The following is a 21750-nucleotide window of genomic DNA, read 5'->3' on the forward strand; positions in this document are numbered from 1 at the left end:
ACATAAGAGATGAATGAAGTACACATCAGTGATGAACATTATTGGTCCAAATTTGTATTCCTTAAAGGAACACAAATGACATGCTCTAGGGCAGGCATCACGCTGAAATTTCTAGGAGAGAAGGAATAATATCTCTTTCTACCTTGATTTTTGTTGGGAGACAATGGTAAAACTTAACCAGTATCATAATCTGCCCCATTCCAATTTACCGAACTATAAAATGGTGAAACAGCATATGAAACCACCTCACACATATCGTGAAGTTTATGAAATCTATTTTAGGTTACCTTCTTTAGGTTACTTTAGGTTACTTTCTTAGGTTAACATCTTTCTAAACTAGCTTTTCGAAAGTCATTAAAATAAAGATTCGTCGCATGAATAAGGACAACTGAATAGCATTTTATCAACTAACCTGCCCTCTCCGTGGGCAGCTTTTTTATATTAACTAAAAGGCAAACTAGGCTGTCTCCTGCTATCATGAACAACTAACTTCAGTTCTTTTCACAAAAGAACCCCTATCACGCTCACATTAGTTTTTGACTAATTTTCCCTCATTCTAAAAATAATTTTTAACTCTCTAATCACTCTAAATCTTATATTCTCATATAAGCTATAGACCTGCACAAACTCCCTTTACGTGGATACATTTCAAAGATCCCCATTAATGGAGAAGTCCACCAATGCTTATGTACAACTGTCACATTTAGCCCTAGAAGAAGTGAGAAGAGCTGGTCGAAGGAGGCAAGGCTTGAGAGCCAGATAGATAGGACATTCAAAAACTCAACAAGTGGGACTTCTCTGGTGGTGCAGTGGTTAAGAGTCCACATGCCAATGCAGGGGACTGGGGTTCGAGCCCTGGTCCGGGAGGATCCCACATGCCACAGAGCAACTAAGCCTGTGTGCCACAGCTGCTGGGCCTGCACTCTAGAGCCGGTGAGCCACAACTACAGAGCCCATGTGCCACAACTACTGAAGCCCATGCGCCTAGAGCTGGTGCTCCGCAACAAAGAGAAGCCAGCGCAATGAGAAGCCCATGCACAGCAATGAAGAGAAGACCCCGCTCGCTGCAACGAGAGAAAGACCGCGCGCAGCAACAAAGACCCAACACAGCCAAAAAAAAAAAAAAAAACTCAACAAGTGCAGGTCTAGGGTGGATGTTTTAAGTTCAGAAGGAAATAGGTTAAGTTGAGTAAAAACAAAAAACCTCATAATGTGGAAAGGACAGCAAGCAAATGGGACCCATAGGTCTAAAAGGAAAGATCGTATGGAGGAGAATCAAAGCTGAACTTGAATCCCAGGACAAGTCACTGTTTCTTCATGCAGCCCGCTGTGCCCAAAAGTGCAGCAAGAGAACCAGAGACCTGCAAGGCCAGCTTCCTCCTGATGAATATGAGGTTAAGTTTTTCCATTTACAACTTTTATTAAAGTCTTCCCCTCACTTATTATTTTAGGTTATGAGTGAAGTAAACAGAATCATTACACATTAGATCTGGAAGGGACCTCGAAGAACACTCCAACTTCTCAGCCCCAGCCTCGGAGAGGTTAGGGGTGCCGGAAGTTGGTAATACACTAACGGAGCGACATGAGCAGTGGGATGGGAGGTCATCAGGGCTGAGACCGTAGAAAGCCATCAAGCCCAGGGAAAGATTGAAGGCCTGCAGGATGAGGTAAGGCTAGGAGTAAAGACTAGGAGAGAGCCACAGGCCTGTCCCAGAATTACCGGCCAGGCAGAGTCAAAATTTCCCAATGAAGGGAGCAGGACACATCCAGGTGCTCAAGATCAGAATCAGGCTTTCTACCAGAACTCAGGGAAGCGAGTGAGAAATCAAGGCACGCAGCGCGAGAAAGGAAAGCAGAGCAAGGCAGATGAATAAGAACCCAGAGACCCACAAAAGGAAAAAGGACAGTCAATCCCACAGTCCAAAGCAAGACTTCAACCCTAAGGTCTACTACCCAGAAAGGACTTCAGAAACCAAGGTCACTCGGACCCAGTTCCGTGAAGATGGGATTCAATCCCAGCCCAGCTAACATCGTCACTGAATCACCTGGATAAGGTGATGAGTAAGTGCGCATTAGGTAACCAGAGTGTCAAGAAGGCAGATCCTAATAAAATCTATGTCAGTTGAATGCACTATACGTATCTGAAACTATGAATCAATCAGATGTGTGATTTATCCACGTATGCTAGTATTTATACACACATGCAGAGACGGCAACTTGATAATCTAGAGACATTCATTGTTCATTTCTTCTCCTTATTTCCTCTCCCTTCAACTTTCAGTCATTTTACTCTTTGTTGATAGTCTTTCAGCACAGATTCCCCAATGCATTTTGAAATTATTTTCCTGGGTAAATTCATATCTTCTATTTATTTTTCAATGTTGTTCTTAAAAAGTGTCTACTTTAAAATGTCATTTCCTAGAGAAAGGGTACATATTTATTTACTAAATGTTTATGCTTCTTTCGACACTGCCTTAGCATTCTGTGTCCAACGAGGGGCTCAAGAAAAAGACATGTGGTGAATTCAAATCAGTCTGTTTTCCAGATGAAAATTTTGAATTTTACCTAAACATACCAGAAACCATCTTTTTACTGTGTATTAAGAAAAACGAGTAAATTCTAATTAAATGGTTTAGTTTATATGATGAAAATAAAATTACATCTAAAGGAATTTTTAACTGAATAATCTCAGGTTAATAAGTGAATAGCAGCAGAAAGAAAGCTGGGTGGTTTATAAATTAATGGATGTAATCAATGATTTATGGTTAATTTACTTCACTTAAGTCCTTCCTTCAATCTGTCCCTGAGACTTTTATCTTTGAATTTCCAAATAAAAAAGCCAAACTCTTATTTGGAGAAATGAATGGGCAGGGGGAGGGGGCATTGAAAACTCCAATAGCTTTCTGTGTATTCCTTTTGATATTTTATCAGTAAAGCTTTAATAGTTACACAAGAACCACATGTTGATGTAATGTGATAGTCCCAAGCAGAGATATCGATGATTGTAACTGATGAAATAACTAAATATCAACAGTAAAAGGACCTCCAAGACAGTAAAAAAAGAACATCACAGAGGGAGGAAAACGAGTTGCTGGCCAACATGTAAACAAGAATTTGACCCTGTTTATTTCTTCCTTCCTTCAGAATCATTGGAGAATTGCTTTGTGCCTCGAAACTTTCATGGTCCAATTTAATATCTTCCTGTTTTTTAGAAGAGGTTTTATGCAATTTACTGGAATATTTCCAGGAAAAAACTGAGAGAAACCGAGAAATAGAGGAAGGAAGGAAGGGAGAGGAGAGGGAGGAGAGAAGGAAGGAACGAAGGGAAGGAGGGAAACTCATAGGAATACAAGGCTCAATACATAATAATGCCCTTGGCAAAAGCTTTCCAAGTCCCCCACTCCTGTCTTAAACTCCATTTATTCTGCTATGATATATGGTGTCAAAATAGTGATCCCTGAGAATAAAAATCTTTTTTTTGCCCCCAAGCCAGTATGTAAAGAGAAATGCAAATTTCTCTGAACTCATGTGTATTTTCAACCCTGAAATGATCTCGTTCACAGACTACAAAGTCTCTCAAGAGAATTTCAGAAGCTCAGTAACAAAAGGCCTACCCCTTTCCACGTTCTCGCTAACTGTGAAACAGAGGAAAATGACTGGGAAGAAGGGGGCTTGAGCCCCATGTCTGGTTATCATATGTTGCTTCAAGCTAAAGAATCTGCCAAGACTCCTTCTGCTTCAAGGACAGAAATTTCGTCTTCTGCTTCCCTCTTCACTGAGAAACCACTGCAGGCTCTCAGACAAAGTGCAACACACTGAATAACCATCCAGACTTTTTTCAAGTTGCTTAGCAAGAGTTCGAAGCTTCACCCTGACTCTATGAAATCTAAATGTGGAAATTCCCAACTGCCCTTGCTTCCCGCCTCCAAAATGTACCCACATATAGCAATGTGTTGTGTAAATGCTACTGCATCTGCTTATGGGTGAGTTTTTGGTGATTCACTGTGTTCATGACCTATAGATGTCTGTCTACATCTGCACTGCCCAGAGTTTTCTCAGAGAGCAAGAACGGGATCACTATACAGATATATTTATCTCTTTTAAAAATCCAATCTGTAAAAATGCCAACAAAGATAAATCTTTGCACCAGAAGACATCTTGGATATCATTTTGTCTAAATTCCTCATTTTAAAGATTCGTTTATTCATGCATCTAACAGATATTTTTAATCCCAGAATTTCCCAAAGATGTTAAATGACTTGTTCAGGGAAATTAAATATGGTGTTCAGTGTTGCACAGAAATTTAAAAAGAATTTGAAATACTGTATGGTATCATTTATATATGGAACTTTAAAAAAAAAAAAGAAAGCTGATCTCATAGAAACAGAAAGTGATATTTTCGTTGCCAGGGTCTGGGGGAAGGGGAAAATGAGGAGATATAGGTCAAAGGGTACTAACTTTCAGTTTTAAGATGAATATGTTTTGAGGTTCTAATGTACAGTTTGGGGACTATGGTTAGTAATTCAATATTGTATACTTGAAATTTGCTGAGAGTAGATCTTAAGGATTCTCACTACACACACACACACACACACACACACACACACACACACACACGAAGAGGGAACTATGTGAAGTGATGGATGTATTAATCAACTTGATCTTGGTAATCATTTCACGGTGTATATGTGTATCAAATCATCACGCTGTACACTTCAAATATACACAATTTTATTTGTCAGTTATCCCTCAATGAAGCTGGAAAAACATTTTTTAGAGTTTAAAGTTTCCTAAAATATCATCCATGTTATTTCAACTCCTCCAATTTTTTTTTTTTTTTTTTTTTTTTTGCGGTACGTGGGCCTCTCACTGTTGTGGCCTCTCCCGTTGTGGAGCACAGGCTCCGGACGCGCAGGCTCAGCGGCCATGGCTCACGGGCCCAGCCGCTCCACGGCATGTGGGATCTTCCCGGACTGGGGCACGAACCCGTGTCCCCTGCATCGTCAGGCGGACTCTCAACCACTGCGCCACCAGGGAACAATGCTCATCTTTTGATGAAATCCCTAAGGTAGCGCACTCCAACAGAACTTTTAGCCATGATGGAAATGTTTTATATCTGTGCTATCCAATATGATCACCACTCATATGTGGCTACTGGACATTTGAAATGTGGCTGGGTGACTGAGGAACTGAATTTTAAATTTAAATTAATTTTTACTAATTTGAATTTAAGTAGCCACCTAGGAGCTCATGGCTATCGTGTTGGACAGTGCAGTCTTAAGGAGTAATGAAGACCATCAGGCACTATTTTAGACAGAGCCAAAATACTGGAACGTCTATTGTGCCCTCAAAGCACAACGTGTAGATAAGTATCTATACCACTATGCCTATGACCAGCCCTGGGCATTTCAAAGGCATTCTTTTTATAAAATAATGCTTTTAGTTAACCCTCCCAGTAGAAAAAGTGTAATTTAATTTATATACCTTGAATTTTCAAACAACTTTTGGGAATCCATCAGTTGGAGTAAATGTGTGACATCTTCGTTTCTCTTTTGAGTTAATAAATAAATAGCACCTACAACTGTAAGAGTTGAGGATTTATCACTGCCTTCGATGTGCTCATTATCTATCTGGAAATACAGATAGAGAAAGTGAATCCATATCCTACAATGTCTCAACTTCCCTATTACAGGTATGTATTTCATTAATAGGCACACAAAACGATTAAATTGCCCTGGAATGAGTGAATCCGAGAAAACTAAAAAGAGCAGGAGACATGTGAGTTGGGCATCGACCAGGAATAGGGAGGAAAAGTACTTCAGGAAAAGGGAACAGCATTAGCAAAGTCATGTAAATGGGTAATGCGTACTGCTTTTAGGGAATGATGAGTAATCTGATATGACCAGACCATAGGATGGAGAGGCTAGAGATAAATTCAGAAACAAAGGCCAGGACAAAATTGAAAAAGCCATTGTATGTTTGGAAAATATGTTGCAGGCACTGAGGAGCTATCATAGGTTTTAGAACTGGAGGAGTGATGTAGTTAAGATTTGTTATAATTCAGGCAGCAGCATTGAAGATAGTTTATAAAGACTGGCGGCAGGAACAGAGTGCAAATAAAAGCTTTGTATTAATTTTCAACGCTGAAGATAACAAAGATTAAGAAGATCATACATCACTGGATTAATGATTACGAATGTTACCCCTGAACTTGGTAAAACACAGGGCAGAGGTCACAAACTGTTAGGCTGTCTGACCAAATGTAGCCCACAGATGTGTTTTGTTTGTCTTACAATGTTCCTTTAATACCTTGATTTGGTTACCGATATTTATATACCAGGGGATTTTAGATTCTCTTTAGAAGGTCCAATTCCTTTTAAAAATCATAAAATTGGACAACACTGGGTCTGCGTTCTCTCCTGGCAACAGTCAGCTGTGACTGGGTAGCAGTTGTCAATCTCGCCCCACAGACTGTCTAGTCCTTCATGGTCCCCAACACTTCCTATTATTTGACATCTAGTAGGTTTCACTCATCTATAACACCTACCTGGCCTCGAAGGTGTTTGCGTTTTTTACTCCAACTTAAGATAGTTAATTTGGCTGAAAGTTCAAATTTTCATTTTGTTTCAGAAACTTCCTCTATGAATGTTATCTTCTACAATACCCACAATATTTTTATTCTAGCCACAATGACTTAAATATCTTGCTTTCTTTAAAATATTCCACATTCCCAACCTTTTCATTAATTTAGGCATATTCATCTTCTGGAATGGCTTCATCTCAAAAATTTGGAAGAAAGAAATGATAAAGAATCAGAAAACAGACATTGGACCTTAGCCTTAAGCAGTTATGTTGCTTCTTCTGTTGGACATTTTGCAGTTGGCAGGTCGTAGGTTCAACTGGCTATCCTGGGATGACTTGTACCACATATTTATGTTTGCCATCTTCCCTAGGACCTCCTGGCAAGTATGGAAAGACCAGTTGTCAGTATTTGGCCAATCCTGAAGCTTAGGCTTGGTGTTGGCTAGGAAAAGCTCTCGGTTATTTTCAATGTCTGGTAAACGTATCCATTTTGTAAAAAATTTTATTTATTTTTGGCTGCATTGGGTCTTCGTTGCTGTGTGCGGGCTTTCTCTAGTTGTGGCGAGCGCGGGCTACTCTTTGTTGCGGAACACGGGCTCTAGGCATGCGGGCTTCAGTAGTGTGGCACGCAGGCTCAGCAGCTGTGGCTCATGGGCTCTAGAGCGCAGGCCCAGCAGTTGTGGTACATGGGCTTAGTTGCTCCACGGCATGTGGAATCTTCTCGGAGCAGGGATCAAACCTGTGTCCCTTGCATTGGCAGATGGATTCTTATCCACTGAGCCACCAGGGAAGTCCCAACTCATCCATTTTGAGATAACTTTTCTAGTTGGAAGTTAGAGGGTTTAACCCACTTAGTATCAATTAAGATTCAATTAATGAGCAATATCAGCACAGGTCAAATTGGAATTAATTTTTTTTTCTGAACAAGAGCTCTTTTTATTTATTTTTTTCCTGTATTTTTTTATTTGATTTTTTTTTAACATCTTTATTGGAGTATAATTGCTTTACAATGTTGTGTTAGTTTCTGCTGTATAACAAAGTGAATCAGCTATATGTATACATATATCCCCATATCCCCTCCCTCTTGCGTCTCCCTCCCTGGAATTAATTTTAAACTGAAAAAGTTGTAATACATCAAGTCCTTGACTGAGGAGATGCTGTAGCTCTGATGACATGCTGCGTGCCAAATAACAAGATGTCCACATATGATTGTCAGTAATTGGTGACATCTTTTCTTCTTGATTTGCAAAACTGTGAGCTATGTGTTCATGTATTTCTTTAGAACTATTTTTATTGTACAAAAATACTGGGTAGAGTGAAACATGTTTCTTATGTGTTGGTATAAAGCCTCTATGATCTTACACAGAACAGTATAAAACCACATTTGCCTGATAAAAAGTCTGTATTTGTTTGAAGTTTCATAAAGTGAAGAAGGGCTGGAGCTGTGAAACCATGAATAATTCTCATTGTGATTACGTGACTGTAGGGACAGGAGGGCAAGGAAGGTTTGTGAGGAACCATTTTCTCTCTTCTACTAAGAGTTTACAGTGTCCCACTCTTTTTTAAAAAGTGGGGGCTGGGATGGAGGTCAGGAAGTGTTTCATGTGTATATTCCTATCCTAGAACCAGAAGTAACTGGGATATTTAAATACTAAATCCTACCCGTAGGCTAAATTTTGAGAGAGATGATTCTATCAATCCCTCTGTTCTATAAATAAAGCATTTAGGGAAACCCTGCAGAGCTGCCAGGTGGAGACACAGCACAAAGGCAGTTGCCTCTACTCTAGGCTCAGAACTTTCATTCCATATGGCTCCTCCCGAGCTGCTAATACTGGGCAGAGAGTCGGAGAAGAAGGTCGTTTTGCTAGCTGGGGCTAAAAATTACTCCTTCATCAGCTTGACTAAACTAATGCAACCAATCAGATGCTTAGGAAAAAAATTCTTGCTGAGGCTAAATGGCAGGTAGCCAAAGAGAAGATCAAGAAGTTTTAGATCCAGGGCAACAACTTTGAGGCATAAGCCTAATTCTACCTAAGGAGCCTTAGAAGTCTCTAGGGCAATACACAGATATAACATCAATGTTGTCAAAAGCACTTGTCTTCCATGCTTGATAAGTTCTTTTTAACCCCAAAAGGGAAAAAAAACCCACACAAATCCTCCTTCTATCCACATTTCCCCTCTTAAGAAGCTCACTCTTGCCTAAGCAAATTCTTTCACTGTTCACAGGGAGGCCACACTAGACTTTGCTTTGGGATTATTTTCTAAATCAGGACAATTTGATGTAGCATGTTGACTCAGGGGATGTTTGGGTGTAGACATCTTCCATCAGCCATTTAAAACACACACACACACACACACACAGACACACACACAAAAGAGTTAAATTATGTTAGAAGAGACAATTGTGAAAGATTATGAAATATGAGAAGGTGGGGTGGTCATAAAAATTTAGAAGGCTTCCATATCGCTTTATGAAAATCTCTAATGTCTCTCTGTATGTTAAATAAACTGAAACTGTATTTTGGAATTATGGTGTGCTTTAGGGAAGAAACACCAAGCAGAACTCCAATCAGCAAATCCACACTGAATGAAGAGCCTTGCCTCTGTATCAAAAATTGGTGAATGTGCTTCCCTGGTGGCACAGTGGTTGAGAATCTGCCTGCCAATGCAGGGGACACGGGTTCGATCCCTGGTCCGGGAAGATCCCACATGCCGCAGAGCAACTAAGCCTGTGTGCCACAACTGCCGAGCCTGCCCTCTGAAGCCCATGAGCCACAACTGCTGAGCCCGCGTGCCGCAACTACTGAAGCCCGCATGCCACAACTATTGAAGCCCGTGCGCCTAGAGCCCGTGCTCCGCAACAAGAGAAGCCACCGCAGTAAGAAGTCCCAGCTCGCCACAACTGGAGAAAGCCCGCGCGCAGCAACAAAGACCCAACGCAGCCAAAAATAAATAAATTTATTTAAAAAAAAAAATTGGTGAATGAATGTACATTTATATGTTTTAAGTTAGAGTAAAACATGTAAGATGTGCATGTAGCATTTTTATAAGCCTGGCTTTCACTATCTTCGATTCATAAACCAAGTCTCAGTTACATCACATAGGAGAACTTTTAATATATATATATATTTTAATATATTATATTCATAATAATTTTATTTTATATAAATTTTTTTAAAGTTTTATAACTAGTTAGCCTTTCAGAGGATAGCAAACCCCATACCCTTAATAATCTTTATAAAAGAGTTTTATTATATTAAATACAACATATATATTACTAAAAGTGCTAAACAAAAGTGTTGGAAACTTTAAAAAGACTTTCCTGTGTAGTCAGGAACCTAGGAAAAGTAATCACATTATGGCTCAAAAATTCTATCTTCAGCATCACAGACTTTTGAGTATTAATCTGAGAGTTTGAAGTACCGAACACTTGAGATACAAGTGAATTCTCTGAAACTATTAGCGATTTGGCTTATAAGAACTGCAGGCCCCTCCTAAAATGTACACATTACATGCATTTTGAATGCCTTGTGATGCTGCAGCCCTGGCCTACTCCTCATCATGTTCCTTGTCCCATCTCTGGGACTCACGTGCACTTTCCCACCCTACACCTCAGAGTGAAACTCAAGAATAAGAGAGGGCTTCCCTGGTGGTGCAGTGGTTGAGAGTCCGCCTGCCGATACAGGGGACATGGGTTCGTGACCCGGTCTGGGAAGATCCCACATGCCGCGGAGCGGCTGGGGCCGTGAGCCATGGCCGCTGAGCCTGCGCGTCCGGAGCCTTTGCTCCGCAACGAGAGAGGCCACAACAGTGAGAGGCCTGCATACCGCAAAAAAAAAAGAAAAAGAATAAGAGAACTTCTTTACATATTACTCGGTAACTTTTTTTTAACCTGTTAAACCATTTTAAAGTGTATAATTCAGTGATGTTAAGTACATTCACAATATTGTGGAACCATCACCACTATCTACTTCCACTATATACTTCGTCCTACTGATGGGCTGAATTTATTATTTCCAGGGTGAATATATTACAATTCTGACATCTCTTCCCATACCACTTAGTAGTATAATATTCATTAAATACTAAGACCAAAGATTAATAAAGCGAAAGAACTTTAATGAACCAACATTTAGTATGCAGGTCTTGAACTGCTTTTCAGAAGTGACCACTTTAACAGTTCTGCAAATCAGTTCATTGCATACTGGGAGAACAGGGATACATATTCACTCTAGCCTACCCATCTTAAGCAATTTTGCAGTTTTTTCAAAGTGATAGTCATTCGAATTGTGAGACTGGGATTGACATATATGAAGTACTATGTATGAAATAGGTAACTAATGAGAACCTACTGTAGAGCACAGGAAACTCTACTCAGTGCTCTGTGGTGAACTAAATGGGAAGGAAATCCAAAAAAGAGGGGATATATGTATACATATAACTGATTCACTTTGCTGTACAGCAGAAACTAACACAACATTGTAAAGCAACTATACGCCAATGAAAAAATAAAGATGCTAGAAAGTGACAAAAATAGTTTATCTCTAATAAAAAATAAAATAGTGATGCATAAATAATATAATATGGCATGCAGCTGTAATATTAATTTCAATTTTGATTTTCCTTGAACTTAGCTTTACTTAAAACAATTTAGTGACTGGAACATGTTGTCAATATTTTAGCTTGAAATTCAAAAAAAGAAAAAATCAAGAAATTAGTAGAAATAACCAGAAGAATAAAACATAAGACTTAACTTAAAAAAAAGTGATAGTCATTTAAAATTCAATTAATAAAACACAAGGTCTGTTTAGATGAGCTCCATAAAAAGGACTGGCCCCCAAATATGACTGATTTGATATATCGATCTTTTTTTAATATATAAATTTATTTACTTTATTTATTTTTGGCTGCGTTGGGTCTTCGTTGCTGCACGTGGGCTTTCTCTAGTTGAGGCGAGCGGGAGCTACTCTTCGTTGCGGTGCACGGGCTTCTCATTGCGGTGGCTTCTCTTGTTGCGGAGCACAGGCTCTAAGCACGCGGGCTTCAGTAGTTGTGGCATGCAGACTCAGTAGTTGTGGCTTGCAGGCTCTAGAGCGCAGGCTCAGTAGTTGTAGCACACAGGCTTAGTTGCTCTGTGGCATGTGGCATCTTCCCGGACCAGGGCTTGAACCTGTGTCCCCTGTGTTGGCAGGCGGATTCTTAACCACTGCACCACCAGGGAAGCTGATATATCTATCCTGATTCTCAAGATGACTTCCATTTTAAGTTAAAATCACCAGACACCATCAGGAAAAACAGCAATGAATTCCAAGTCAAAATAACTGGACACTGCGCTTGATTCCCCAATATAATAGCTGTTTAACCTTGGGCAAGTCATCTAATCTCTCATTCTCAGTTTCCTGGTTCATCAGTATAAATAACAATACATACCACCAGGGTTGCTGTAGAAATTAGAAGAAATAATACATTAAAAAAAACCCAACAACTTTGAAACATATAGGGTGTTAATAAATATTAGGATGATATCAGAATAATAATACTAATAATAGCCGTAATGGCTTTTACTCTCAGTTATTGATTGAGAATTCAAGCCATAGAGGTTTGCCATCCAACAAGGGAGAACACACTTCAATTTTTTTAAAAAAGAAAATATTTCGAAGTATATACTCAGGATGGATTTTTTTTTAATTCCACAAAATTAAGTAGAAAAAAAATCTCCTACAATGTCTCTAAACCACTTTCAAAAGCAAGTAGTGAAGTGAGTAATCTGAATTAAAATACTGACATAAGATAAAGAAATGTTAATCCTTGAAATCTCAGAAAGAGAAAACTCCATTCATGCAAGGTTAGAATATTGTTCCTTAAAGAGAGAAAAACATCTAAGCTTAGGTACTTAGGTATATGGATAACATGTGGTCCCTCAAACCAAATCACCAATCCCTACTTTATCTTTTATCTCAGCATTATATAGGGCAAAAGAATGAAAGAAAATATTGCTAAAAGCAGCACATTTACATCCATCACAAAATGATCATACCACTTCCCTTGTAGCCCAGAGTGCATTTAATGTAATTGAAGAGAGAAGAAAATGCTTTAAAAGGAATAGTACTTTTTTTTTCAAAAACATAACTGAAGGAGCTTTGTGCTTCTGTCCAAGATGGAGAAAGAGAAACCATGTTTACCTTTCTGTTAGAAACAAAAAAAAAAAAAACAGGCAAAATATATGAAGTAATGGCTTTCATAATGTTGGATGTTATTGAAAAAGAACAGAGATCCCTGAAAGATGAGAAACAAATGAGGTGAGCCCTGTAGTTGTTTCAGTGTATTTCCTCAAGAGAGATCCCAGGCCACGATACAAAGAAAGGGATTGCAAGGAAAGCTTGGTAGTATGCCTGAGTTGAGGAGACCTTGCTGAGAGGTTAAGACAGCTAGAGTTCCCCGAGCAGAATACTGGAGAGGAGAGAGATGCATAATGTGGGCCATCTGCAGAGGATTCTCCTCATGACTTCTGCTGAGTACTGATCAGAACATGCACATGTGGTAACTGTCCAAGACTGGGGACAGAACCACCTGAAAGAATTAGAGGGAACAACCCCAGGAGCTAAATGAGAACTGGAACTAGTCCCTGTTCCCACCAGCCTGAGTGAAAAACTTTACAATTCAGAGGAATTAGACAGAGGCCTCAGAGAGATTTTGCTTGAGTAACGGGTCAGAATTAGCTCTAGATTAAATGCAGCTTTGCCCCACCTAAAAAAGTTCAAGAGCAAGACCAAAGACGATTGAACTGCTTCCAAGTAACTTACCTGCATCCCAAAACAAAGTGCAAGAATATTATAGGAATACAAAAGATATGGAAATCAAGAAGATGAAACTCTCAATGTCTAACAACCAAATAAAAATAACCAGGCATGTAAAGAAGCCAAAAATATGACCCATAATAAGGATAAATATCAGTGAATTGAAAAAAACCCAGAAATGACACAGATGACACATTGTAAACAAGGCCATTAAGAGTTACGATAACTGGGCTTCCCTGGTGGCGCAGTGGTTGAGAGTCCGCCTGCTGATGCAGGGGACACAGGTTCGTACCCCGGTCCGGGAAGATCCCTCCTGCCGCGGAGCGGCTGGGCCCGTGAGCCACGGCCGCTGAGCCTGCGCATCCGGAGCCTGTGCTCCGCAACGGAAGAGGCCACAACAGTGAGAGGCCCGCATAATGCAAAAAAAAAAAAGTTATGATAACTGTATTCCACAGGTTTAAGAAGCTAGAAGAAAGACTGCACGTGTTAAGAAGAAACATAGAAGACATTAAAAAAAAAAAAAAAAGAAAGACCCAAACCAGACTTGTAAAAAATGAAAACTACAAAGTACAAGATGAAAAATACACTGGCTGGGATGAACTGCTGTTTAGACATTGCAGAAAAAAAGGTAATGAACTTGAAGGTATAGGAATAGAAGCTATCTAAAATGAAGCTCAGGACTTCCCTGGTGGCGCCCTGGTTAAGAATCTGCCTGCCAATGCAGGGGACACGGGTTCAAGCCCTGATCCGAGAAGATCCCACATGCCGCGGAGCAACTAAGCCCGTGCACCACAACTACTGAGCTTGCGCTCTAGAGCCTGCGAGCCACAACTACTGAGCCTGTGCGACACAACTACTGAAGCCTGCACACCTAGAGCCCATGTTCCGCAGCAAGAGAAGCCACCGCACTGAGAAGCCCGCGCACCACAACAAAGGGTAGCCCCCACTCGCCGCAACTAGAGAAAGCCCATGAGCAGCAACGAAGACCCAATGGAGCCAAAAACAGATAAATAAATAACTTAATTAATTAAAATAAATAAAATGCTCAGAGATAAATATATATTTTTAATATACAAATCATCAGTCAGCTGTGGAACAACTGCATACAATCTAATATGCCTGTAATTGGAGTCCCCGAAAGGAATAATAAAACATTTTTGAAGAAATATTGACTGAAGGTTTTCCAAATTTTATGAAAATTTTAAACCACAGTTCCAAGGTGTTCAATGAACTCCAAACACAAGGAACGTGAAGAAACATGCACCAGACACGGTATAACCAAATTACTTACAAAATGGTTAAAAGAAAATATAAAAAGAAGCCAACACAAAAAGACATTATGTGTTAGGAATTCTGGTGGGATTCAGCAACCTCTCTGCCACTCATCTCCCAAGCCTGCTGTTCCTTCACACGCAGTGGATTACACGTCACCCTACTTCTTCCTTTCAGTTCCATCCCTTTCTTACAAACATTCCTCAAAGTTCCAGCATATAGTTTTCACCTTTCCAGTATTTCTAGCATTTTTAGTTTATTTTTTTTATCGAGGTAACATTGGTTTATAACATCACATAAGTTTCATGCTTACAACACTGTATTTCTACTTCTATATACACTACAGTGTACTCACTACCAAAACTTTGGTTTCCATCTGTCACCATACAGTTGACTCCCTTTATCCATTTCACCCTCCACTCACCCCTTTCCCTCTGGAAACCACTATTCTGTTCTCTGTATCTATGTGTTTGTTTTTGTTTGGTTTGGTTTGTTCATTAATTCTGCTTGTGATATTACACATATGAGTGAAATCACATGGTATTTGTCTTTCTCCATCTGATTTTTATTTCACTTAGCATAATACCCTCAAGGTCCATCCATGTTGTTGCAAATGGCAAGACTTCATCTTTTTTTATGGCTAACCAGTATTCCATTGTGCATTTGTACCACATCTTCTTTATTCATTTATTTGTTGATGGGCACTTAGGTTGCTTCCATGTGCTGTGATGACACAGGGGTACATGTAACTTTTTGAATTAGTGTTTTCATGTTCTTTGAATACAGTATTTCTAACATTAATACAATGTGTTTGATATTTTTTTCTTTGGACATTACAGTGGAAATATAGAAAGAATTTTATTTACATGTAGTATACATAAATAATATATATATATAATATACATATTCAAGATGCCTTATATCCAGAAATCCTAGAAGTTTCAAATTTTTCAAGACACAAAACCATCAAGGGTTCTCTCTGTGATTACTGCCATTTCTTTCAAGTTTAGAAACTCCTTCCCCACAGGAAATGTATTTCCTTCTAGCTTTTTCTATTGATATGATGATACCGTTTTTCAAATAGCTTAACAATTACTACACAAGATGAGAGGAAGGACTAAATTTACAAATTTGTAGGGAAAGTTACATCTAGGGAGGGATCAGTTTATGAAAGAAATGTGAAAAAATGTAAAAATGTAAATTTAAATCTAAATTTACGAACTAGATGTTAGCCTTAAGTAAATCTGAACATTTGTGTTCCTCAAGGTCAAAGTCTATTTGTGAAATTTCTTCAGAAATAATTAAATACAGAAAAATAATCAGGCATTATTCGCCTTTGGCTTCTCTGGTTATCTAGCAATTAAAGCTATTGCTTAATTTTCAGACTTTGTAGAATCATTAGCTTGCAAACAATGCTGGCAACATAAACACTCAGTCATCATGGTGTGGCTTTAGTATCATTATTATTTCTGAATAAATACTAACACTTTGATCCATCCTTTTCATAAGCAGGTATGAAAATGACACAGTGAAACCTGAAATAATAGTATTCTTACTAAACCAACATTTATTTTTTTGTTATACTCATTTTAGTTTCTCTTTTAATAGGTGGGTTTTTTATTCTTTTCCATTATGGTTTATTACAGGATATTGAATATAGTTCCCTGGGCTATACACTAGGACCTCGTTCTTTATCCATTCTATATATGAGTTTGCATCTGCTCATCCCAAATTCCCAATCCATCCCTCCCTGGTCCCCACTCCCCTTGACAACCACAAGTCTATTATCTATGTCTGTTGAGTCTGTTTCTGTTTCATAGATAAGTTCATTTGTGTCATATTTATATTCTGCTACTTTCTACTTTAATGAGAATACGGTAAGAATACAAGTGGCTAACATTCACTGGAGGATTCTATGGGCCAGACTCTGTAGTAAGTGCTTTCCACAAATTAACTTACCTATTGTTTCCTTGCTACTACGAGTCAGGTGCTGGTGGTCACTCCATTTTATAGGTTAGGAAAGCAAGCCTTAGATTGCTTAAGACACTTTTCTTAAATAGCCATGAATCAAATATAACACTGAATTTGCATGACATAGGAAGACGTACCGCATAATTGTAAACAGTGTCTCTCTACCATAACCTGCAGGAACATTTCTTCCATGATCCTGTCCCGTACATATTTTTTGCAAATCTCTCCAATCTGCTCAATATTGAAGACGATTCACTTCAGTGAAACTTGTGTGGCTAGTTTAATCATAAACATTAATTTCACTGTGTATATGATTCACATTGCGTATGAGACTCTTACAGTATATGTCATAGAACAGATTACCTAATTTTACTTCTTCTATTAACAATTATTTGACACATCTTTACACTCTATCCCAATGTTGAATTTAAAGGACATTTTCAATCTCAGTATTCTGAAAAGGCATATCTTGCAATAATTAACATACTTGTTTCATATATATGTAATATCACAAACATTTCTTTTTTAATGAGAAAAAGCAGTCCCAAGGACTCTAAGACACATATTTTAAATGAAATGCATGCTGGTGTTCTTGGTACTTTACTTTAACATGCTCCCTAAACCTTCCTGACACTACCATCATCTAATCAGATACTCTTCATTTTTAGTGTTTTCCCATATTATCCCCACTTCCTGACAGTTTGCCAGATTCTCACAGACTTTCAGAATTGACGAAACACACTGTGAAAAAATGTCTTAACAGTGTGCAAAGTTTTTCATGTACTTTATTGAAATATGTGCATATTACTTACAATATTGCTTAATAAGACATAAAACTGGAAAGTGTTCAAAAGTTAAAGCCCAGGTGCTGTCATCATCTTCATTCCTGTGAAGTTAAATTACTTTTGTTGAAGACAAAGGAAAAAGGAAATAACTTTGGGGTTCACAAAATTTCCCTCCTAGATACTGGAAGAAAGAGACACAGTTCTGTTTCCTACGATCAGAGATTTCCAGCTAGAATGAATTTTGAAGGACATTGAGTCTAACCCCATTACTTTATTTTTTATTTATTTATTTATTTATTTATTTTTGGCTGCGTTGGGTCTTCATTGCTGCCCACAGGCTTTCTCTAGTTGTGGAGAGCGGGGGCTACTCTTTGTTGCGGTGTGTGGCCTGTTCATTGCGGTGCCTTCTCTTGTCACAGAGCATGGGCTCTGTAGTGGCACACGGGCTCAGTAGTCGTGGCACGCGGGCTCAGTAGTTGTGGTTCGCGGGCTCTAGAGCGAAGGCTCAGTAGTTGTAGCACACGGGCTTAGTTGCTCCGCGGCATGTGGGATCTTCCCGGATCAGGGCTCGAACCCGTGTCCCCTGCATTGGCAGGCAGATTCTTAACCACTGCACCATCACAGAAGTCCCCATTACTTTAAAGATGTGAAAACTGAGGCCCATCAGTTTCCAGAGTAAGTCAGTTGAAGAATCAAGAAAAAAACGTATTCTGATCTCACTTCAGTGCTTTTTCTTTTATGGTGCATGAGCTTATTCAGATACATGTAGTTCTAGGAATAGGTCATTGCTTTTATTATTAACTGAATTATCCGTATCATCCCCAATTCAATAAATTAATAAAGAGCTTAAACTAAGCCAATAATTTGCCAGTTTCATTAATAAATGAAAAAGATAAGAGATTTCTTAGTAGCCTTTGGTGTTAAAGAAAATTAAACCTGCCCTCAAAGTCTTCCCTAATGACATAAAGAATATACGATGGTTCATTTTTTAAGTGTACACTATAAAATAAAAATATATGAATAAAAATACAGGACCAACAAAAAATATATCAGTGAGATCAAGACGTTGTCAGGCTGGTGTGGGTTGGATGGGATAGGAGGAAGACACTTAATACTTAATTCTTCAGAGTGCCTGTAATGGAGACTCAGATTAGGCTCTGAGATTCTCAGTGGCCACAGTAAAAAGGAAAATCTAATTATGTCAGTCTCGTTGCCCTCAAGCAAAACAAATCTTCTTATAAAACTTGATCAAAAACTAATATTCTTATTTGTAGATTTAACTAGTAATAGTTAGAAGTATCCCTAGCAAATACAATAGAAACTACTTGCAAGAACATTTGATTGTTCCCAACTTAATTCACTTAACTGACTTGAACCAATTAAGCTACATAGGGGCCCTGAAGGAATGGCCCTCTTCACTAAATATCTCTTAAAAATATGACTTATTTCCTCATTCTACTTTTCTACTTTCCTTTCTAAAGTGAGAAATCGCTTTTCTTGATTCTGTTTTAGAGCATTCATTGCCCTTCATGTTCAAAGTCCATTTAGAGCAAATGATTTCATAGTAAATGATAGACAGATAGATAAAAACTTACACATATATACATACACATATATATAAGAATCATAGACTTTAAAGTTGAATTGAATCTTACATATTTTTAGTCCAACTCTTTTATTACACAGATATGAAGAAATATACCCCAAAAGGTATAATATTCTACTCATTGCCTGAAAATTAATTAGTTTCCAAACATCTAGGAAATGTCTTTTCTTGGTATTATAAAACTTGGGAAATTCAGACTTGGACATAATTATAATTGTTATTTTATTGTTTTCCAAACTATATTAGTGTAATTGCTGAAAGGTTATCCAGAATGTTGCCAAAGACATAGTACAGTACTATGTTTTCTGAATATTAATGGATAGTTCTTTTTTTTTTTTTTTTTTTTTGGTTGCGCCGGGTCTTAGTTGTGGCACGTGAACTCTTAGTTGCGGCATGCATATGGGATCTAGTTCCCTGACCAGGGATCGAACCCAGGCCCCCTGCATTGGAAGCATGGAGTCTTAACCACTGCACCACCAGGGAAGTCTCCCTTAATGGATATTTCAATGTGTATTTTTTTTCTAAGGGGCCAAATGACACATGACAGTTTGAACATGTGTCTGACTTAATGATCAGTCTTTTGTACCTCAGTATAATCATCAACGAGGTACTCTTTTTAACAAGAAAGGTAAGCAACTATGGTTCACTTTCTGTTAATACTGAAATTCCCATATCATGTAAACAAAGTGTATTAGGGTTCTCAGTTGTAAGCACATTCTTGATGAGGAATTTATTTAAAAGATCTTGCTCACAAAATTGCCATAAAGGTACAATTTTGGAAGAGGGAGAGAAACAAGAGATTTCCAAAAATACAGCCAGAGTGACATCACAAAATCAGTCTGATGAGGACACACATGCACCACCCCACACAACAGTCCACTAGAGCGTGTACTGCCACGAGGACCAGAACCTGACCCTGATGGTGCTGCTCTGGTCCTGCCACAGTGCCCCAGACCCCAGTGTTGCTGTCTCTGCCACCACCCACCAACAAAATGAATTCTCTGTAGTCCCTCTTCATTGCATCAGCTGCTCCCAGTTCAAAGTTCCAAGCAAGTACATCCAAATGGCTGTTCAATTTTCCCATCCCTAGCAGTAAAGGTGACTCAGAAAGCAAGTAAGTGGCAATTTTGGGCTCCACAGTAAGAGGTGAGATACACCTTCTACCAAGATTCTTAAGGAGGGAAATTCTTCCAAAATAAAGGAATGGGGCTCTGAGGCACATGACTTGTGATAATTAGATAATTCAAATCTTAATCAAAACCCCATAATCAAATATTTTCATGCAATATTCTAATTTTATCACTAGCAACATTATTAATAGCATTGACAACAATATTGTTAATTGACAGTGATCAGTCTTCAAAAAAATAGCCAGTAAATAAACCACCTTGGGAGTCACTCTTTAACTTGAAAATAACTATAGATTCATTTACTTTATCCAGATTTTGGCTCAACTATGATGCCAAATTTTTCTCCATGATAAAAAAATACAATTCCAAGTCTAAAATGTCTGACCGTAGCTTCTAATTGACAAGTTAGCATACCTCCGTGTGGTAGAGACAATTTCAAAGTTTTTCTCCCATTTCATTACAAAATTGTCCTAAAAGATGAAATTCAAATAAATAAGACATTTTTACTGAACCCACTGAAGAACATCTTTTTCTGAAGAAATATTCTATCTGAACAATCCAGTCACTTCTGGCCTAACAAGGGTCCCCAGGTCTTGGATGAGCTGCCCCTGGTCACAGATTCATCTATCTAACCAAAATGTTTGCTAAAAACTAGCATCTTCTTGTAAATTTTCTGAACAGCTATCTAGATATAACAATGTCATGATTTTATGGAGAAGACGACACTCCTTCACAATATAGACAACCATCTAGATAGTGTGGGGTGTCCTAAAATAAACTCACTCCTTGGTCTTGTACCAATGCCTGAGATTCATGGTGTATCCAAGAAATTGTGGACTTCTCTGACTTTCCAAATTCCTGTTGTATCAGAATTATTACTTGCTGATCCACTAATAATTTGTTTACAGTTTATGATCTCTATTTCCTCACTTGTACAATGAAGTTAATAATTCCTACCTTATCAGGTCACGGTGAGATTTAACACAGCTGAAGTATTTAAAGCACAAAACCACTCACAGAACACACACTTCAATACATGTCAGTAACCTTGTCCATTTTAACATAAGATAGTGAAGGAATCAAAGGTCCCTACTGAGATGCAAGTGTCGCCTGACAAATGATTAAGTGGGCATCACGTAGAACCAGAGGGAATGGTAGAGGCTAAGATGCAAAAAGGCAGAGAGTATGGGGCTTTGGCAGCCTGTTGGCACTCTGGCTAACGGGGGAACATGAAAGCTGTACACACTTAGCAGCAAGTTCTAGCAATGGTTGGCAGAACGAGTCAAGAAGAAAAGAAAAAAGATACTTTAATAGGACAAGACCCTAAAACAGGATAATAGTTAAGGCCTAGTTAAGCTTACCAAATCCCTACACTGGCTTAAACAACAGACCAAGAATTTAGTCTCAGAGGCACTATACATTCTTCAAGATTTAATTCAATAAGAACTTTTTCCATGCTACACCCAGATTATCAAGATATGAAAGCTTGGAAATTCCAGTCAAAATTTGGCAATTATGCAGACAACAAACTTTGCTAACAATCACTGGGACTTGATTTCACTCTGCTTTCTTGAATAATTTTCAGGAAGGCTTCTTATATGCTTTGC

At 38.5% G+C, this 21750-nt stretch overlaps 1 long non-coding RNA gene across 1 annotated transcript in view; it reads right to left on the bottom strand.

Moving 5' to 3' along the window:
• LOC307194645 overlaps positions 1 to 21750 on the bottom strand; it is a 142844-nt gene that overhangs the window by 46501 nt on the left and 74593 nt on the right. The window lies entirely within an intron of this gene.

This window comes from Stenella coeruleoalba, assembly GCF_951394435.1.
Source record: "Stenella coeruleoalba genome assembly, chromosome: 11".
Classification (NCBI taxonomy): domain Eukaryota; kingdom Metazoa; phylum Chordata; class Mammalia; order Artiodactyla; family Delphinidae; genus Stenella; species Stenella coeruleoalba.